At 47.1% G+C, this 20,777-nt stretch overlaps 1 protein-coding gene and 1 non-coding gene across 2 annotated transcripts in view; both read left to right on the top strand.

Moving 5' to 3' along the window:
- AP1B1 (adaptor related protein complex 1 subunit beta 1) overlaps positions 1 to 20,777 on the top strand; it is an 896,137-nt gene that overhangs the window by 646,369 nt on the left and 228,991 nt on the right. The gene's annotated exons all lie outside the window — the stretch shown is intronic.
- Positions 18,212 to 18,308, top strand: LOC138496890 (small nucleolar RNA SNORD125). Its single transcript, XR_011278346.1, has one exon. It is a non-coding gene; the product is annotated as a small nucleolar RNA SNORD125 (small nucleolar RNA).

The raw sequence follows: 20,777 nt of genomic DNA, 5'->3' as shown, positions 1-20,777 counted from the left end.
CTTTTTAAACGTGTGCAATTTTTATATGGTATGATAGAACAATTTTAAATACCCCCTGAGTGTTCGGGTAGTGTTGATGTCGTCCGCGCCCATCCGCGGACATACGCACAGTCCGTGGCCTTCAAAAATCATTAGCAAGGGGGTTCTGTATGTTCTATGTTACATGTATATAAAGTAAGGGAATCCTAGTAAACATCTCCCAAATTCACACGATGAAAGTGTATATTCAGTAAAAAATCTTTGTTAAAAAGGATGTTATGGTTCCAAGTAAACCCGTAAAACCCTTGAAATTCGCCAGTTATGGTAAGCTAAGCAACCATAACTCCCGCCACCACCGTCCACTGCTAAGACTAACACCCAGGACATCAAAGATGACATCACTGATGACATCACATGTCTAGCCCCTTCTTTTTTGTTCACTTCCATATCTAGGCCAGGTGGGTTTATTTACTGACAGTCAGAAACTTAACTTTCAAAAGATATTACATTTATAGATCTTGCTATTCTCACATGTTCTTCTTACACTACTTTCCTTAGAATTTAATCGCATTTTCTGATGTACATATAAGGGGGAAGAAGGAGGCCTGACACACACTAATCATTTTTGTGCGTGAGTACAATCATGTATATTATACAAAGTAGCTAATGATACTGCCTCTTATTTGCTTATTTTACTTTCCATATATAAGCCCCATGTTTGTATGCATTATAGTCTATTTATGTTTTGTGTGTATTAGTAGAAATATGTAATAAGTGATGCATTATTAGCTACTTAGTACAAGGTTCACAGACCGGAAAAGTCTGATACAGAAGCATTCACTGTTTTATTATATAACTTTGGAAAATTACAATTCTCCAGCATGGGGTCTGGCATGGATTCACATGCTCATGAATATTCCCCGTCGTCAGGCTGGGAATCCTCGGTAAAGAAAAAATCAGTTTCGTTTCTGAACTGTCTTTCTTTTAGTAACCAATCACTGGTCTCTGGGTCATACTGCCCCCAGCCAATGACTGCCCTCTACCTAAGCCCCTCCTCTGGCAGCCATCTTCAGATTTTTACCGCACGTTCAAGTGTTGGGAGTCCTCGAGCTTTTACTGCGTTTTGCGATTGTTTTTCAAAGAGATTTCATCTTATTTTTCGGTCAATCGAGCCTCAAGCTCCACCGTTTCTACTTCCGATCAACAGGGACCCATTTTGGATTTTTCTATGCCCCTCAAGGGCGGAAATTTCGTCGAGTTTCACTTCTTGGAGGCTTCCGGAAGATCTTTGAGGCCTACCCCGCGTGGACATGGCCCAGGAAAAAGGAAACGCGACGCCCGGATCCAAGCTCTTCAGGAGCTGTCCTGGATGTGGACTGGAGAATGTCTTTAAGGAGGATGAACATTCTCGATGTCTCTTCTGCCTTCATGAAGACAAAACGCACGTGGAGGAAGCCTGTGCGTTTTGCAAGAATGTCTGAGCGGACGATGTGGGATCATCATACCCGCCTCACCAACAGGCTGGAGGGGCAGAGCCCAGCAGCCAGTGAGAAAAAGAAGTCGTCCGAGCGGTCTTCCAAGTCCTTTGAGGGCGCTCTGGCGATGGGGGCCCAACAAAAGGTTAAGCACCGCGAGTTCGCGGGCACCGGGAGCGACGAACTATCAGGCTCCTCGGCTGCCAGGCAGGGTGCAATTTCACTGACGCCATCAACCACGAGCCAACGCTCTGGCTCGGGGGGAGAAAGCGGAGAACCCAGGTAAGCTTCGGGAGAAGTTCCGGTCGATCCCGATGGCAGCCGAGGGGGAGCGAGGCGGTGACCCTCCTCCCAAGGTGAAGGCCTCAAGCGCCTCCCAGGTCGTGAAGGCCTTGATTCACCCGGCTAAGGCCTCTATCGAGGGAGTTGTGGCGGCCCAGGCGAAGCCTGTGGAGGCGACCTCAGGGCCTAGAGTTTCCCCTGCCACCGCGGAGGGAATCCTCTTTTCAACGCATCGATGAGACCCCGTGAAAACCCCGGTGGGAAAAGAGGGTGGGGCCCGGTGGCCATCATGGACACGGATACAGCCTCTGAAGAGGAGCTGGCTGAAGTCGTGAAGATCCTGGACAAGAGGTCAGAGGAAGACCGGTCCCACAGGAGGGATCCTGACGAGACGGACGAGGAAAGCGACGGTGGCGCCGATGAGGTTCCCGTGGAGACAAAGGATTCCACTCCCCCAACCGTCGCAGCCGGTCCCTGGGCCTCAAGACAACTCGGGGGCGATCTTGATGGCGATCCAGGCCTTGTGTACGGAGAGAAGGACAAGGTTGCTCTTACCACTAACGGACGACCCAGCGGAGCCTGGACCATCGGAGAGTCCTCCAAACAAGCGGAGGTGAATTCATCCACCCCCTCCTTTCCAGCCTTATCGGCCTGCACAACCTTCTTCCCCGTCTCCTGAGCCGAGGGATGATACGGGAACAGAGACGGCCACGACGGGGACGGATGACGACAGTGGTGACGACGGGATGGACCTTCCATCACCACCTCCTCGGGCCTCCCCGCCCGACGAAATTGGCTCCTTCCATGCCATGATCGCCAGGGCATCAGAGGTCTTCCAGCTCTGCCCCGTGGAAGAGAAGAAGGAAGGGTTCCTCTATCAACGATGGGAGGCCAAAAGGAAGACTGTCCTAATGGTCCCGTTGCTCGACGACATCTAGGACGAGGGGCTGTTGCTCCTGAAGAGTCCATCCACGGCCCCTCCAAGAGAGACCGGTACGAGAAGAAGTACCGGGTTCCAAATTCCGCCCCCATGTGCCTTCGGGCACAGCCTATCCCGGATTCGGTTGTCTCCGCGGCAGCCAAGAAGAAAGCGGCGGGGGTGGTGGCATCAACTTAGACATCTCCGCCGGACAGCGAGGGGAAGAAACTGGATGCCACAGGACGACAGGTCATCTCGTCGGCGGCGACTACCATCAAAGCGGTCAACGCCCTAGCGATTGTGGCCCGCTACGACAGGGAGCTATGGTTTAAGATCGCTCCCCTACTGAATTTCCTCCCGTACGACAAGAGGGCGGAGGCACTAGAGATCCTACAGGAGGGAGAGGTGTCGTCGGACCACGGCATAACTGGCTACGGACATTGCCGACACCGGCTTCGCCAGATGGGCAACAGCTTTTGCCTTCGCCGGCGCGGTTGGCTTAGGGCAACTGATTTCTGTCAGGACACCAGACCAGGGTACTGGACATGCCCTTCGACGGGAACAACCTGTTTGGCAAGGCAGTGGACGAGTCACTGCAAGCCATCAAGGCAGACACGGAGACGGCTCGTGCCTTAGGCGTTCTTCAGCAACGACGGCCGCCCTTTAGGGGTTCTGGAAGCAAGCAGGGTGCCTCCAAGAGATTTGGCGGCAGCTCCTCGACATACCGCCAGGCGGCTCGCTCCTCGTCGCAGGAGGCCTACAGGGGACGTGGCAAGCAAGGAGGATCTCGTCATCACCAAGGAGGCCAGGGCGGCAAGGCCCCCCACCAAGCAGGATTGGACCGTCCGTAGTGTCGGGCCCCCACCTGAGCACCCCGGCGGGAGGCCAGCTGGCGAACTTCGTCAGCATGTGGGAGTCCATCTCCACCGACCGTTGGGTGCTGGATGCTCTGGCCCGCGGGCACACACTGGAATTTCTAAGAAAGTGTCCCCGTATTCCACCTGTGGCCAGAAAGGAAAATCACGTCTCACAACTACTACTGGAGGTACGAGCGATGCTAAAGAAGGGAGCCATCGAACTCGTTCCAAAGAGACCCCGGGGCTCGAGTATACTTGCGGTACTTCCTCGTAAGGAAAAAGACCGGCGGTTGGCGACCCTTCCTGGGCCTTCGTCGTCTAAACAAGTACATCAGGTCACAGAAGTTCCGGATGGTTGCCCTCCAGCACGTGCTGGGACAACTGGAGGAAGGCGACTTCCTATCGTCGCTGGACTTGGAGGATGCCCACTTTCACATTCCCATATTGAAAAAACATCGAAAGTTTCTGCGATTCATAGTCCAAGGACGGTACTACCAGTTCAAGGCCCTTCCCTTCGGATTGAAGTCGGCGCCCAGGGTGTTCACCAAGTGCCTAGCACCAGTGGTGGCACGGCTGCGCCTACAGGGGATCCACGTCTACCCATACCTGGGCGACTGGCTCATCCGGGCAGAGTCAAGGGAACTCATTGTCGAACACACAAGGAAGACCGTCCAACTACTCCAGGATCTAGGATTTTTGATTAACTTCGCAAAATCCCACCTGGTACCGTCGCAAGTTGCCCTGTTCCTGGGAGCCAAGCTCGACACAGTGGCGCGACTAGCATCTCCGTCAGAGGAGAGGACGAAGGCCATCCTAGGCAAGGTGCAACGGCTGTCGACCATGGACGTGACCAAGGTGAGGTCCGTCAAGTCCCTGATAGGCATGATGTCCTCCTGCATTTACATTGTGCACCTTTGCAGATTATGGATGCGACCACTGCAGGAGTTCCTCGATGCCCGTTGGATGCAAGCGACTGGCAACTTCGAAGACAGGATCTCGCTCAACGAGACCTTTCGACAAGCGATCCGATGGTGGGGCGCCCGCGTGCATCTGACGGCGTTATGGACTTCCAGACCCTGGCCCATCAGGAGACGGTGACAACGGACGCCTCCCTGGAGGGATGGGGGGGGGGTCATTCCGGAGATCTCCACGCAAGAGGCCTTTGGCTGCCGGAGAAGTCACTACACATCAACGTCCTGGAGCTCCGAGCCGTGTTCTGGGCCCTCAGGTCGTTCCTTCCGTCTCTCAAGGGCAAGGTGGTGAGGATCTTCACCGACAACACCACGACGATGTTTTACATCCGGAAGCAGGGAGGCACCAGATCTCCCAGCCCCATCAAGGAAGCCCAGGATCTGTGGAATTGGGCCGTAGCCCAAGGGATGTTTCTCGTACCCTTCCACCTGGCAGGAATAAAAAAAACACCCTCGCCGACACACTCAGCAGGGAGCTGCGCTCGTGCCACGAGTGGGAACTGCGGCAGGATCAAGTGGACCTCCTCTTACGACGATGGGGCAATCCCCAGATCGACCTGTTCGCGACGGCGGCGAACACCAAGAGCCAGAGGTTCGCCAGCAGGTTCCCCCAGCCAGGGAGTATGGGTGATGCAATCTCGTTCCCCTGGGACGGCCTGTTCCTGTATGCGTTCCCTCCGTTGCTGCTGCGACTCATCAACCAACTCAGACGGTCCCGGTGCAGGATGATCCTCGTCGCACCGGCGTGGCCGAGGCAGATCTGGTTCCCAGATCTTCTGGACATGTCAGCGTCCCCCCAGTCAAACTTCCGGCAGAAGCAGATGATCTCATCAGAGAAGGAGGCACAATCCTCCACCACGATCCGGCGTCGCTGAACTTGCAGGTCTGGCTCCTGCAGCTCTAGAGTTTGGAGGGTACGATATCCCGGCGGACTGCAAGGAGGTGCTTGCAAAGGCCCGGGCGCCCTCGACTCTCGTGTTATGGACACAAATGGAAGAGGTTCTCTGTCTGGTGCCGTGCACAGAAGATTAACCCTCTGCGGATTACGACCCCTCAGGTGCTGCCGTACCTACTGTCGCTGGCGCACGCCTCCGTCAAGATCCATCTAGCGGTGATCTCCCGCTACTCAGGGACCCCGGGACGATCATCTCTTTGGTCCCATCGCCTGGTGAAGGAGTTTGTGAAGGGACTGGTCAGGTCATTCCTGCCGGCGAAGGCTGCGGCCCCGGCGTGGGAGTTCAACGTGGTACTGTCCAGGCTCATGGGGCCGCCGTTCGAGCCGATGCATTCAGCACTGTTGAAGTTCCTGTCGTGGAAAACGGCATTTCTTGTCTCCATCACCTCCGCACGACGAGTGGGAGAGATCCAGCCCTCTCCTGTAAACCCCCATACTTAACTTTTCACGATACGAGGGTGGTGCTGAGGATGCACCCCTCCTTCATGCCCAATGTGCCGTCGGACTTCCATCTCAACGAGCCCTTGGTGTTACCTGTTTTCTTCCCGTCACCTTCGTCGCCGGCCGAGAGGACTTTGCACTCGCTCGATGTAGCTGGAGCGCTGAAGTTCTACGTGGACTGCACTAAGAGTTTTCGGAAGACATCACAGCTGTTTGTGAACTTCGGGCCTGTGAACCAAGGGAAGGCTCTCTCGAAGGTTCCATTTCCAGATGGCTCTCCGGCTGCATCATGCACTGTCACCATTTGGCAAACCGACCGTTGCCCGGCCGTCCGAGAGCCCATTCGACCAGAGCGATCGCTGCTACTACGGCGTTCCTGTCTGGTGTGCCCCTGCTGGACATCTGTAGGGCTGCTACGTGGAGGTCGACGCACACCTTCACGAGATTCTACTGTGTCAACTGGGATTCCAGGGGAGGAGTCCAGAGTCGACCAGGCAGTGCTGCGCAACCTGTTCGCCTGAAGGTGGGCCTGGTGAGGAGGTAAGAGATGCTTAATGTTGAGTTGATGAAATGCTTAATGTTGAGCCTTGCCAACTCCCGTGGTTGTGCATGTGTGTACTGCTATGTATTCTTATATTCATGAGCATGTGAATCCATGCCAGACCCCATGCTGGATAAGGAACAAGTTACTTACCTGTAACTGTTGTTCTCCAGCATGGGTCTGGCATGGATACACATGCAAACCCTCCCTCCTACCCCTCTGTGGCTCTTCACTTGGTCCTACCGCCACTTTCCGTGCTACCAAATCTGAAGATGGCTGCCAGAGGAGGGGCTTAGGTAGAGGGCAGTCATTGGCTGGGGGCAGTGTGACCCAGAGACCAGTGATTGGTTACTAGTAGAAAGACAGTATAGAAACGAAACTGATTTTTTTCTTTACCGAGGATTCCCAGCCTGACGATGGGGAATATTCATGAGCATGTGAATCCATGCCAGACCCATGCTGGAGAACAACAGTTACAGGTAAGTAACTTGTTCCATATAGCACCTCTGTGGTGTATGCTGCGGCCAATACCTACATTTCTGTATGAGTAGGTTCCTGTACTAGATGGAACACTGCAATGGAATTTTCTTTAGAACACTACATTGCGTGATAAAGTATTTTGTTTATTACACATCTCCCGATAATCCCTGATACTTTTTTGCCAACATTACATTCACAACCCCTTGTATGAAAATTAAATGCACATGTGATGTCATCAGTGATGTCATCAATGATATTTGTGATGTCATCTTTGATGTCCTGGGTGTTAGTCTTTGCAGTGGATGGTGGTGGCGGGAGTTATGGTTGCTTAGCTTACCATAACTGGCGAATTTCAAGGGTTTTTTGGTTTTACTTGGAACCATAACGTCCGTTAAATTTTTTGTGTGTATATATATATATATATATATATATATATATATATATATATATATATATATGAGAGAGAGAGAGAATAATTCTACTTACCTGTAATTCTAATACTGTATGTTTATAATAAATAACATTAGTTTTATAAAACTACTGTGTCTTTTCTTGACTGTAGGTGTGCCCTGTGGTCTTTGTACTTACCTACAACCATTCTCCCTCCTACACTAAGCCCGGCTACTCGTCCATTGTTAACAAAGCTTTTGGTTTGTTCAGGCCAAACCTAAGAGTTGAAGCCCTGTGAGAGTGAGTCTTCTATAGGTGTACTTCAGTAAAACTCCCCAACAATGATGAAAAACGGCTTCCTGCAAAGGAAAAGTGCATCTAAGAGTTAATGTTGTTCAGAAGGACCCTAGATTTCTACACTAAGGCACCACCACCTATAGAAAGACAAAGGTAGCTGCTTAAGCGGATGGACTTTACACTCAATAATTTCCTATGGGGAACCAGGTGCACAAAAACTGGTAGGTAACCCAGCCCCTCGATCCAAAAGCAGAAGAGATGGCAATACAAGGTAAGCTACAATAGTTAATGACAACTGCTTGCACCATTGGTCTGTTTCAGAACGTCCATTTGTTATGGGTGGACGATGCTATCAGAGGACCACTTTTGACAGCTGGGTCGGGAGGGGTCATCAATCTAGTCTCCAAGTGACCTAGAGAATTAGACTAGGCTAGACCATAGGTTGAAGCGAAGAAAACCATGCTTTGGATACTCTCAAATTTTGGGAGGACCCATTAATGTTTGAGATGGGAGATACTGTTTGAGCTAACTTGCACAGGGTCCGCAGGCACACTGCAGCAGGCTGTATTGACTCAAGCCCCTCTCATTGGTGAAGAGCAGAAGCAGGGCAACAAGGTTCTAGTCCTACAATGAGGATGTTTGTAAAGTTTCCTGTCTAAGTGGATAGAAAAAGTCCATGCAATAGAAGAGCCCCCACTCCAGGTGATGGTCTTGCGTTGTTTCCACAAAGTAATTACTATGTGGTAATTTACTCATTAGAAATTACATTGACAGTTTACTTCGAAATGTATTTTCTGTGGGTTAATGGGTAAAGCGGGGATGGGCATGGGTTTGGGGTAAGGGTTATAGTGGAAGATGGGTTGGGGGGGGCCTCAAAAAATGCATTTCGAAGTAAATTAAATGATTTGACCACAAAGTAATTTGCTTCGTGGAAAATCCATGGAACCCAGGTGATGCCAGCCAGGTACAGCCCCAGAAACATTTCTGAGCGCCAGAGGATCAGGACCACAGAGCAGGTCACCAGACTAGTTAGGCTGACTAGTATAATGGAGGGAGGCACATATTACAGTACTCCCCTGATGAGTGAATGGTAGAGCTTCACCTTGGGGTTGCTTGCTTGACCAATGGTGGTTACAGTAGCAGCCCTCCAGCGTCCTCCCAGCTTCATATTCTTGCCATAAAGTGTAGCTCTCAGGCCCCCTCCTTGTATCCAGAAATTGGGCTGTGTACAATCCCAGCCCATTAAAGGAAGACCTGCTCTCATTCAGAATGGATGTCCAGCCCTGGACAGCCAGCTACCCTAGAAACATTCAAGCAACAGTGGCATTCCTCTAGCGGTTTGTGAATTTGTGCTTTTTAGCCAAAATGTCCAGTCCTGGTAAGTTCAAGCACACAGGTCACTTTTCTGAGCTCCTTTCAAAAGAACAGGGCTTGACTCTTAAAGAACATCCATTTTAGGCATGCAAATGGCAGAAATTGTTGCCTGGGGTAGAAATAGAAGTGTGCCTTTAGAAAGAACAAACTATGTACCACTGCACCAGCTTGTCAAGGGTACGTTAAAAAGTATCGGGCTACTGTTTACAGCTAAATGGTAGCCAATGTTTCCCTGCACCACTTTGTTTAAGGGAGGTAGTGCTACTGCTCCACATGTTTCAGAGGGAGTCCGCAAGGGTCTTAATTAAACAGTACTATGAGATTGCAATGGGCTGGGTGCGCACTGCAGGCAGCAATCCCCACCAGGAATTAGTGTTGGGTAAGATTTTCACAGAACTGGTAAATCTTCCTGACCTGGGTCAACCCCAGAACATTTTGCTTTACTAGTGAGATATTTTTCCTTAATACCTCAGTGAGTGGGAACCTCTTTCGACACTTGAATAATCTTTAACTCTTTTTATGGGTGTCATTTTTAAGAGACTCCATAGTGTCTTTTAAAAGTTATCCTCTTTAACAACTTATTGGCAATAAGTGCCTGTTGTTGGGTTGCCCTAGGAGCTCCCCTTTTAACTTTGTTTTGCCAAACCTCGGGTGAACTACAGTTCCCAAGGGCAGAAAGGCTCTTTGGATCCCTTTTACATTTTAAGTGAAACGGCACACCCCACCTTATGTGGAGGTACAATTTATCCCCTTTCTCACTAAAACTGTAGCAGTTATGTTGCAGGGACAAACTTACCTTCATTGGCTGGTGGCAGTGATACGTTATTTTAATTTGGTGCACCTTTACCGCGGGCTGTGTTTACAGCTGCTGTAAAGGCACTTAAGGGTGCTCATTTTACCAAAATGGCCCCGTATTCTTTTTCCGGCATTTTAGTGTTTCTTGTCGTTTCTTGTTCCTTCCCCTGACATCCAGGGTGGGAAATTCTTGTGTGATTTTTTTTTTTTTTTTTTTTTTTTTTTTTTATATATAATCTTTGGCGGGAGACCCCTGGACTCCCCACCCAGGCTGCAGTCTTTCTGTGAGAGCAGGAAGCGAGGGAGGAGTCCAAAACGCCACAGCCCTTTGTCTTGTGCCTTGCTTGAATGGGGACAAATCCCAGTGGGGGGCTGGCTGTCCTGATTGGACAACCAGACCGCCCCTTGTAAAATGCGGGGAGAGGATGCAGAGGTTGTGCTGTAGTTCCTGATAAATACTGCGAACCTGAAAGCTGAAGAAAAGTCGACCACTGGAACCGAAGAGGAAGATGAAGGAAAACGCGGTTGAAGCAATATCCAGCGACCGGAGAGCGTGCTGTGTAAGCGGAGCCTGCTGTAGCCCTTCCTTCCAATCGACCTGGGGACTCCGAAAACAAAGACCCCGACTCAGAGCCTGGTGAGACCCACTAGACTCAAGAAGACCTGCATTTTGAGCCATCCCACGCGTTGCTGTGACCTTGCATTGTTGCAATACCCTGGGACCTCAAGCCATCATGCAGTAGTCTTCCGAATCTCACAAACTTCGTGGGCATCCTGGTGGATCTCCAGAGACCCGAATCTAGTCTGAAAAGTCCCCTCAACAGAGTGCTGGACCTTTGTAACAACAAAAATTCAACCGCGATTTTCTGTCTTCTGTGCTTCTTCAAAAGGCGCCAAATCCGCAGAACCGCATTCAGCTGCGAGGGAAACCTTGCCTAGAGCCTTATTCATCGATCCCTGCTGCAAAGTTCCTTCTGAGGTCTTGTTTTCAGTCACCACGACAAGGAATCCACTGACCAGGTATTTGGCTGCAGACCCTCAAGTCCTCCCGCTGTAAAATCTTCAATGCTGAAGTACTGTGTTGGCTTGGGTATGTACTTACCTTAAGCCTGTTAGGATTTCTGTGTAGCTGTGGGTTGTTTTCTGTGGTGGGGAGGCCTCTCATCCAGTGTACTCAGTCCCACTGCTAGAAACCTGCTAGAGTGTCTTCTGCGAAACCCCTAGATCCTCTTCTAACCCTAGAAGTAAAGTACTCACCTGTTTGCCCAGTTTTCCCAATGAACCCTGACTTTTCCTACTAAAGAACCTATTCTGACACTGCTTGTTGGTCACTAGTCCTAGTGACCCCCCCCCCCTTCTGCCACTGAGAACACTCATGCTCCAAGAACAAGGGAAAGACTTTCAAGGGATTGGGACTTTTGCCTAGAAAAGAACTGTTTAAAAGTTACTTTCTTGTAAGTAGTTGGTTGGTAACTGTAATTCTAATAGTGCACAGTTACAAAGGTTCTTACTTACCTTGGATGTTTGATGCACTATTTTTAAAAGTATGGTTAACATCTGTTCTTCCTTAGCAACTGTTTTGCCAGTCTAATAGAAAGTAGATGTGAAGGTATATTACTCTCCTGTGATTAGGTTGTGCCTCTTCCCAAAAGTAAAGTGTTGTTATCACCACATTATCCTTTGAGGATAATTGTATCCCCCAACTGGGTCTTGCTTCCCCTGACTTGCTGCTAGCCTGACCTTAATACGTCTGCATTAGGTTGTTACCTACCTAGATTGACTTTGGGTCATTCAGAAAAAGTCTAACATTGGGTTTTACTTTCCCCTTCATTGTAAGGTTAAACCTACCTTGTGTTAGCTGTGTGCCATCCACAAATAGGTTGCAAGAGATTCCTTATCTCAATCTGTGGTCTAGTATAACTGTGTATTATCACAAAAGTAGTTATAGGTTTTTACTGCACCTAGAATAAGTGTTCCACTATTCACCAAAAGTATATTGTCCAGTTGACTACGTGATTTGTACTGAGAATCATTATACAACCGGAAGGGTTTACTCCCCTTGCATTACTGAATGTAATCTGAAAGTAACCATTGGTTTTTAATCCCCAAGAATAGGTGTGACTTATACTGAATATGTATGAAAAGGTGTTGACTTTCCTAGAACTACTGTTAGGTATTTCAAATAAGGTCTATACTTGGGTCTGTGTACTTTCAAGTATAGTGTTGTTTTTGTACTGTGATTTCATATAATGTTTTAGTGTTTACGTACCCCTAGATTTATCTAGGCCTACCTGTATTTAAATCAATCCTGTATTTTTACAGTACAAAGTGTTTCAGTGTTTGTTTGGATCATTGGTATCACAATTTCATGTGTACTGATTCTACAGCCCTCTCCCTCCTAAAATAAGCCTGGCTGCTCTGTCTACGCTACCATGAACTCAGGTGGTACAGCCTTGTACTAAGAGTGGAGTCTTGTACTGCCTCAGTTGAATGGTTTTACTAAGCCCTTAGTTTGACTTCAGAAAAACTGTCCTAACAATTAGGACATATATCTAAAGCAAAAACACACTTTAATAGGACATATATCAGTGTCCTAAGAGCACTGAAAGTTTTACCTTTCTCCTCCTTTATTCTCTCCCTGGGGGAATCTAAACCACAACAACTGGCTGATAATTCTGTCTTATCCAAACTGCTGTAGATTGGTGTTAGGCAAGATTGTACGTAGTAATCCTGTGGGATAACAATAAGTAATTAGCGTGACCGAACGTGGTATACATTCTTCAAATAATCATTAGATTCATATGACGGATGTCATTCTCTAAGATTGGGTAAAATGAATTTAAATTTATACCAAAATGCTTCAATGCACGCATACGTTTTTTAAAACAAAATTCTGACGGGACATATATTGATGAAGATACAGTATCCTAACATGATACATTAATATTTCTGTCCACACATTTTCACCTGGACATACATTTTAAAACAACATGGAAAGTCCCTTGCAGCACATGGTGATCAAATTGAACGCAAAAATGCAAATCATATTACAACATTTGCAGTGTTGACATTTCACACTAGGGGGGCTATGTCAACACAAATGTGTTTCGGCCAATTATGAGCTGAGCTGATCTGTTCTGCTGAGAAATGGATGGCTTTCATCAGGACGGAGAAGAAGAGTTGGATAATGGGGTCCTGTTTCTCTCTGCCAAAGAATGAACAGCGATGGACGTGTGAGTGTGTATTTGTTCGGGTACTAAATTAGATTAATGTACATATTGCATTTAATGCTTATTAATTGAAAGAGGTAGGCAGTGAAGCAACGGATTTCGTTACATAGATCATGCATAAAGAATGAGGTTGCAGACAATCCCTTAGTGGAACACTGCGCTGCAAAGAAACACACAAATATGGCTCTAAAGTGGTTTGTGCTACAGAAGATGGCCCCAAAAAAAGAGGTGGAGGTGTGGAAACACTTCATGGGCACCTAGGTGCATCACAATTATTCAATAACCCTGGCTTCGCAGGGAGTGTGCCATGGGAAATGTTTTGCAACCATTTAACAACACTGACCTTGTTATTCGAACCATAACCGACATCTCAGTACATAGATTTGCTGAGTCCTTTTAAAAGCAGGTGACGTCAGAAGGGCCCACTAGTAGTTAGACCAACATATCTAGATGGGGTCAGGTGTAGCCAACATCCACCAAGAACATTAACTCACAAGATGCTTTTCCTGTGAACAATAAAATACACTTCACAAATGCACTCCTTCCGTTTCAATTAAGTAAGAAGATACCCTTTCGGGATGACACACGGACACTTCTTACACCCTCAGTTGTCTTCAATAGTTAGGACACTATGGACATTGATATATCACTTGAACAGTTAAATGCAATACTGGAGTTATGGCAAAAAGGAAAAAGCGGAATTTATGGCAAAAAGGAAAAAGCGATTAGGGAAGGAAACAAAGGTTAACAAGTTCTCCTGAACAGGTAAGCACTTTTTCAATCCCCCAATGAACTATAGGTCAACCCTTTCCCAGCAATACAAGTAACTTATGTATAACCTTTATAGGGACAGATAAACACAGTCAAAGGGTCCGAAGAGTCTGCAGGGAGCCAGGACAGCCAATGTCAATTAGGGGAGCTGAGGCACTTCTTGAAGAGAGCACAAAAGTCTTGCACAATGTTAAGAGAGTTTGTAGAAAAGAAATCACTTTTGGGTCACAAGCTGTAAGACTTGTGAAAGACAAAGCTGCAAGAAACTCTGCAAAAGGTAGCCAATGATATTCTCAACTGAGAACAAGCAAGCTACACACAAGAGGTAAGTACCCCTAGTTACACAGTACCTTGAGTCTGAAGAAAAAGGTCCAGCTGGCTTCTGTTCCTATTGTAGACCTGCAGATCCTGTTCCTGGGCCTGAGTCGTTGGGGACAAGAGGGAGGACGTCTGTGGACTCCTGCACTACAGTTCGAAGGTCGGCGGCAGCAATGGCCACACTTCAGATCAGCAGCACTTTGCGGTTTCAGCTACTCGGAAATAGCACCACCTTGGTTCTTGGACATCTTATGGGCTCCCCTTGCTTCTGGGGTCCAGCACTCTGTTGAGGTGGCTCAGGCTTGGGAAGTCCTGCTTCGAGGGAGTCTGAAGGATCTTCCTGGAGCTCAGGTCCGGCTTAAAGACGATCCACTCGTCCTGGTATTCCTGTTCGCTGGCACTCTGTTCCTGCAGCAGCAAAGAAGTACCGCCAGCAGAGAGAGGGGTTCCAGGCAAGTTAGTCTTGGGGTTGATTGGTCCCACCAACCTAAGGGGAGAAGTCTTCCTTTCCGGGCTTCTCTAGTAGATTAGAATTTCAGAGCTTCAATACTGCAGCAGGGCTTCACCGGGCAAACCAATGGTCCAGGAGGGTGCAGCAAGCTTCTCTTCCAGTTTCATTTTCGGTTCCTACGCCCAGTGGTCGACTCTGCAATCCTTGCAAAAGACCGTGCCTTTTATGCAAGCTTCTCCCATTCATTTGCATCTTAGCTGTCTGTCGCACAGCAGGTTGGCTGTCATCCAAGGACAGACGGACAGCCAGCCAGCCAATCACCTTTGGATGCATTCCTGTAACCAAGGAGACTAAGCACAAGGAGTTTCTGGAACCTCCCTCGCTTCCTGCCCTGCCAGACACGCTGGAGCCAGAGGCGGTCTTCAGCAGTGAACAACGCCAAAGACAAAATGAACAAAGGGACCAAACCTGGTTTGGCATGCAGAGTAAATCTCAAGAAGGACCTTTCCAACAACAAATGGTGAAAAAAAGACGACCGGGGCCATTTTGACAAAATGGGCACCCATGGGTGCAATATTGCAGCTGAGATTTCAGCCTGCGGTAAAAACACAATGGTAGGAAAAATAAACCACTGCCACCAGCCATTAATTGTGGAAAGGGTAACCTAAACATGTTACATGAGAAAGTAGACAAAGGGGATACTAAGTAACCCCTCCAGTACTCCACTTAAGATGGTGTGTGCTGTGTCTACAAAGTAACAAAGGTAAGTAAAGTCAATTTCACTTTACTACTCTTGGAAACAGTTGTTTATCCAAGAGAAGGTATTTAAACCTTTAGAAAAATCCAAAGGACTTCTCTGTGACACACAGCACCTTCAGTGCATTGTCAACAATGTAAAAAGGTGATGCCTATGGAGTTTGTCAGACTCCAAAGTAATAGAAACAGATTTCAAATAAAAAAAAAATACATGAGTGAGAAAAAGGGCTCCCTCTCTCCAGGGTAAAAATGAAAAGTCCTAGAGTCCAGCAAAAGAGCTGAGGCTCTCTAAGGTTGAAGGGAATTAACACAGAAATAAGAATTCTCCCTAACCATTGGCTTTCAGTTTATTTAGAAAGTTAATAAATCTACATTCCAGCGCTGATTGGTCATTGTGGCATGTTACAGACTGTTGTTGCCTTATGATGGAATTTGTTCACTAGAACTCTCACCACCTTAGTTTCTAATCCAACTAACCCTTCTGACTTCCATCCAAGGGCTGTTTAATTAAAAGCATGAAGTGTGAAGCCATATCAAAGGCTTTACTGAAATCCACTCTGATCATATGCTATTTTCTGCTTTTGTCGTTTTTTGGTCCTGAATCAAAATGTTTATATTGTTTTATTGGATGCTTGAATGCACCAAAGTTAATTACGGTTGTAGCCGTTTACCTAGCATTAAAGTAAGTTGCAATGGATCTTGTAGCCACAATGTTAAAGCTCTTAGAATGTAACTTTAGCATCACAAAGGAGGTTGACAAATTAATGGAGTCAAAGATAGTGACAAAAAATTGGACATTTGTAAGTAATTTGAGACCTGTTGGCCCTGACTCTATTTCAGTATAAGAGTAAGATGTGTTTTGGCTTTCACACTTTTGTTGGTTTTTAAAGTCGAATCAATTGGCAAAGGTTTCTGACATCCTCACATCCAGTCCCCAGCATTTGCCACAGATCAATTATTAGAAAAGTATAAAAATATACAGTTTTATTTGCAGTACTTTAAATAAAATATGTAGTCAAAATAGTGACCATTATTTCCGTGTTCTATATATGCAAAAAAATCTAGTTGCCATAGGCAAATGTTCATGGGCGTCTTCACGTGAGAATCATAAAGAAAAGGAGTTATGCCATGCAATCAAATGTGGAGTTTTGAATAAAACAGTTCAGTCTGTCAATATGTTTCTGCCTATTGTGTAACTATGGTGGCCTTTTTTCAGGGCCAGCATTTCATTCACTATTCAGTAAGCCTTTGTCAGTGTGCTTTACAATTCATAAAGGGTGTCACTGTTGGGACAGGGGTTTCTTGTAATCAAGGGATCATCACCATTACGAGTTCTCCTGTTCTTCCCTCCTTTTTACGAAACAAGTTTCTTCTCCTGTTTGCATTTTCCATATATCCACCATTTTCTAAGCTACCAATGTCCTTATGAAAGAGCCCAAGTTGATGTACAATGACCCACAACTCTGAGGATAAATGAGATTTTGAATCTAGACTGCTAATCATTCTGGTGAAGGCTGTGCCCAAGAACAGTTGCAGTTGCACTGGGGGGCGTGGTTGGGGGAGGGGGGGTGGGGGAATCAACAATGCCCTGGAGACAGTCGATCAACTCATTGAGATTTGATTAGATTCATCCAAAGGCATACATATGTTTTAATGTAAAATGACAATACATGCCACAAAAAACATCTATTTTTATAACCCCACACCTTGTTCCTTATGATTTATTTTTTTTAATACAAATTGAAGCAATGGGAGCGGGCATGTAACTAAATGAGTACATAAAATCGAGATTATAGCTGGATTGTGAAGGAAGTAAACCAGGTAAGGGAGATCCTACAATGAGTTGAATGGGCGTAGAAAGTGTGTGTGAAGAAAATGACATCAGGATATTGAAATAATATGGAAGCAGAGTACACAGGCTTGCGCAGAGCATGTTGGAAACAGTGGGAAGGATTCCCAGTTGAGCCTGAGGGTGATACTGTCCTGAGGTTTGTTCTAACAGTAGGTGTGAGCAGAGGCCTGGTTCATAACCGTATGGAGACCACACACCAACGCTCGCTCTAGATGGGCTGGGGATATGCAACTGGACATCACGGATGACATGTGGACAGACTTGTGCATGCACACACGTAATGTGTCCTGTAATTCAAGATTCAAATTGATACAATTTAAGGTGTTGCACCAGTACACACCAGCTAGGCTACGGACATTTTCACAAGGGGGGAACGAGGGAATGCCCTAGATGTGGCGGCGCAGATGCTCAATACGTCCACATGATATGGGATTGTCCGCTGTTAGTACCCTCTGGAGAGATGTATGTAAGCTGTTGTCTGAGATGACAATAGCCCCTCCCTCTTGCAATGTCTATTCCATGTTTTTGAACCCCAACTGAAGCAAATGAGCAAATTTGTGGGCCTGTGCCTTATGCTTGCCAAATGTGGTATGCTGTTGCAATGAATGAGTGCTAGAATCCCCCACTAAAGGCCATTGGCTGAGCTCTGTTGTCTGGGCCAACGATATGGCGGGACAACGGTCCTTTATGCAACCCGTCGGGTCTCGCCCAAAGGATATATGGGGCCCGCTCAAAGGATATGTCCTGCGTACAACATCCCCACAGGTTACCCCTACGGCTTCACAATCAGACTAACTCAGAACTTTAAATGCCTTTTGGCTGTGCACCCACGTATTGTGTTGGTCCCTTGTGTTTATCGGACTCTGCGCCTTCCGGATTTGTCCATTTTGGTTATGTATGCAATTTGTGATATTCTTCTTTTTCTCTCGCCCTCGATATGTCCAATGTTGTTGCCAAGTGTGCCAATAAAGAAAGTTTAAAAAAAATTGAAGCAGTTACTGGAAGAGCATATCGAGAGTCTCGGAGGATATGGGTGGAGCTGCTCTGAGCTAGTGAAAGTATGTGAAATCAAATTATAAAAGGAGCAGTTTCGCATGATGAGTCTACTCCCTGAGATACTCTAGTGATGATCAAGCTGAGTCTCTAAGAAGTTGTCTGAAGAGGCTGCTCCTTGGGTTGAGAATATGTGAAGTTCTTGATACAGATAAAGATTTTCCAGCAATATTTATTTTTAGAGTTCTGGATAGCAATAAGGTTTACATATAGAAAGAAATGCAATTGTGTGAAGTCCGTCATTTCTTAATTTGTTTGAAAGCGATTAATCGTGCTATAGGTGAAGATAGTGTTTCTTTGGATTTGATTTGAAGGGGTGCTTTGTTGTGTACGATGAGATGTTTCCTACTGTTCTATAAATGTCAGGTTCTGTATTCACTCGCAGAAGCTTCCAAAAACCCCAACAGAGCCTACCCTGGCTGTCTTGCCTGCAATTGCTCTCTACCAGCTGCACACATCCCCTGGTAAGGAAACGGCAGTAATCACAGCAACACACACCCGATCTTGTGCTATTCTTTCTCCTCACTTCATATGCCTTCTTTCAAATGAGATCTTTAAATGCACACCACAGTAGATTAGTACAATAAGGTCATCGAAGAAGGAAACTGACAAAAAGGTGGCATGGTTTTGGTTATACACTTTTATTTTCCAAATAAAATGCCTCACTGTCCCTATCTCTAAAAGGGGGTTCCCTGTCTTAAACTAAAACTAAAGGAATTTTCAGAATGTCCGTCAAATCAAAGTTCCACTGTCCTGTGTCGACGCAGGACGGTGGAAGTTTGATTTGACGGACATTCTGACAGTTCCTTTAGTTTTAGTTCAGCGCCCAACACATGTTCTCATTCAGCATGAAATACCAGCGGGAATGACTCCCTTCCCCTTGCTTACGGGCTTCACCCAGTCTTTATCCAATGTACAGGAGAATGACTCCCTTCTGGTATAAGCTTATGCAGTTCCCAATAGAACCAGGGGGAGTGACTCCCTTCCCCATGTATCTCCAGTATGACTCTCAACCCAGTGCCAAGAGAATGCCTCCTTTCTCCTGGTGTTACTTTATACAGTTCACCACAAGTCCAGGGGCAATGCCCCCCTTCCCCTGGCGTCTTTATCACAGCTCTTTGTCTGATACCAGGAGAATGACTCCCTTCTCCTGGTACTGTGTGGTACAGTTCTTTCTCACTCTTGGGGTCCAGACCCGTATATGGTGGTTAGTGGTTTCCTTGTTACCACTGTGCCAAGGAAGATGTCCTCCAATGTTTGCCTTTTCACTCTTGGGGTCCTGGAACTTTCTCTGGTGGTCAGTGATTTCCTCGTTACCACTGCACCAAGCAAGATTGCCTCTGATGCTAACCCTCTCACTGCTGGGGTTCTAGACCCGTCTTTCATTATGCCCATTAATGTCCTTGCTAATACTGAGCTGGGGAAAAGCCATGTGAGCATCTGTATCAACCCACGGGTCCCCTCTGGCTTTCATGTACCTCCCCTTACCTCTCACTGAGCTTTGGTACTTTGATGGGATTTCTTGGGACTGGTGCACACTTCACTGGCTCTGTAGGTCTCTCTCCTCTGTAGGCTTCTCTCCTCTAGACTTGTGACTTCGCTGCATCTTCCTGGCTTTGGGACGTGGTCCGCCTTCACTTGGCGGGCGGAGAACGTCCTTGGCGTCCTCTTGCCGCTCTCCGCTTCTCCACAGCTGTCGGTTGGCATTGGAATCTCCAATCTCCTGCGCTAGAGACTTTGGGTGACAGCTACTTTCCACACAGGACTTCATACAGCTGCTCCTGCCACCACTGCTTTTCGTTACGGCTGGGTTCGACTCTGCAGCCGGGCTTCTTCAATCTAAGGCTTCGATCATTTTTATATTTTGTATACAGTTTTCTCATGCAGATTACACAAGTCCTTCTTTATCGGCTTAATCCTCATGGCTCCTTGGGGCCACCTCGTATCAGTGTTATCACAGTTCATGATCTTTAGGTCTCCTGTGTTCTTCCTCATCCTGGTACTTCGGCCATATTTTAAAACCACACATAAGCTGCTTCTCAATGTAGTGGCTCTGGACATTAGAGAGGGCTTAGGAATGTCGGGGAGGGGCAACATTCATTGGGCTGTACCCCAGGTGATAGTCCTTATCCCCAGAGAGGTAGTCCCTCCCCAGACGACGTCCTGCATTAAACCACCCCTATTTGGTAGCGGCCACACCTCCCTAGCCTCATGGAAAAGGGCTCCACCCTGGGGAGAAGTGACGACTCCTTGTGAATTGTCTCATACCCTTCCACTTAAGTTTGCGGCTTCCCTTTACGTTTGTGGCTTCCCCTTCTGATATTATTGAGATCTCTCACATCTTTGCAGCAGATGGTTTGCTGCCTCCTCTCCCAGTGCTTATGAACACTCACAACAATCGTTTTTTTTTCCCCTCTACCAAGTTTGCGGCATACTGCAAAAAGGTCCCTTTTCGTTCCACATGTTGCTCTTTAAAAACGAGGCTATGCTTGAGTAAGCGTGTAGTAAATTGCAGCTAGTTATATTCAGCTGACTTGCTGTGATGCTCGTTCTAAATAGTTGGCAAGGGAAAAAGGGCTTCCCTGCTTCC

Source organism: Ambystoma mexicanum, chromosome 10, assembly GCF_040938575.1.
Source record: "Ambystoma mexicanum isolate Mex_15411 chromosome 10, UKY_AmexF1_1, whole genome shotgun sequence".
Taxonomy (NCBI): domain Eukaryota; kingdom Metazoa; phylum Chordata; class Amphibia; order Caudata; family Ambystomatidae; genus Ambystoma; species Ambystoma mexicanum.
Note: the sequence above shows the minus strand (reverse complement) of the source record. Positions and strands in the feature narration are given on the sequence as shown.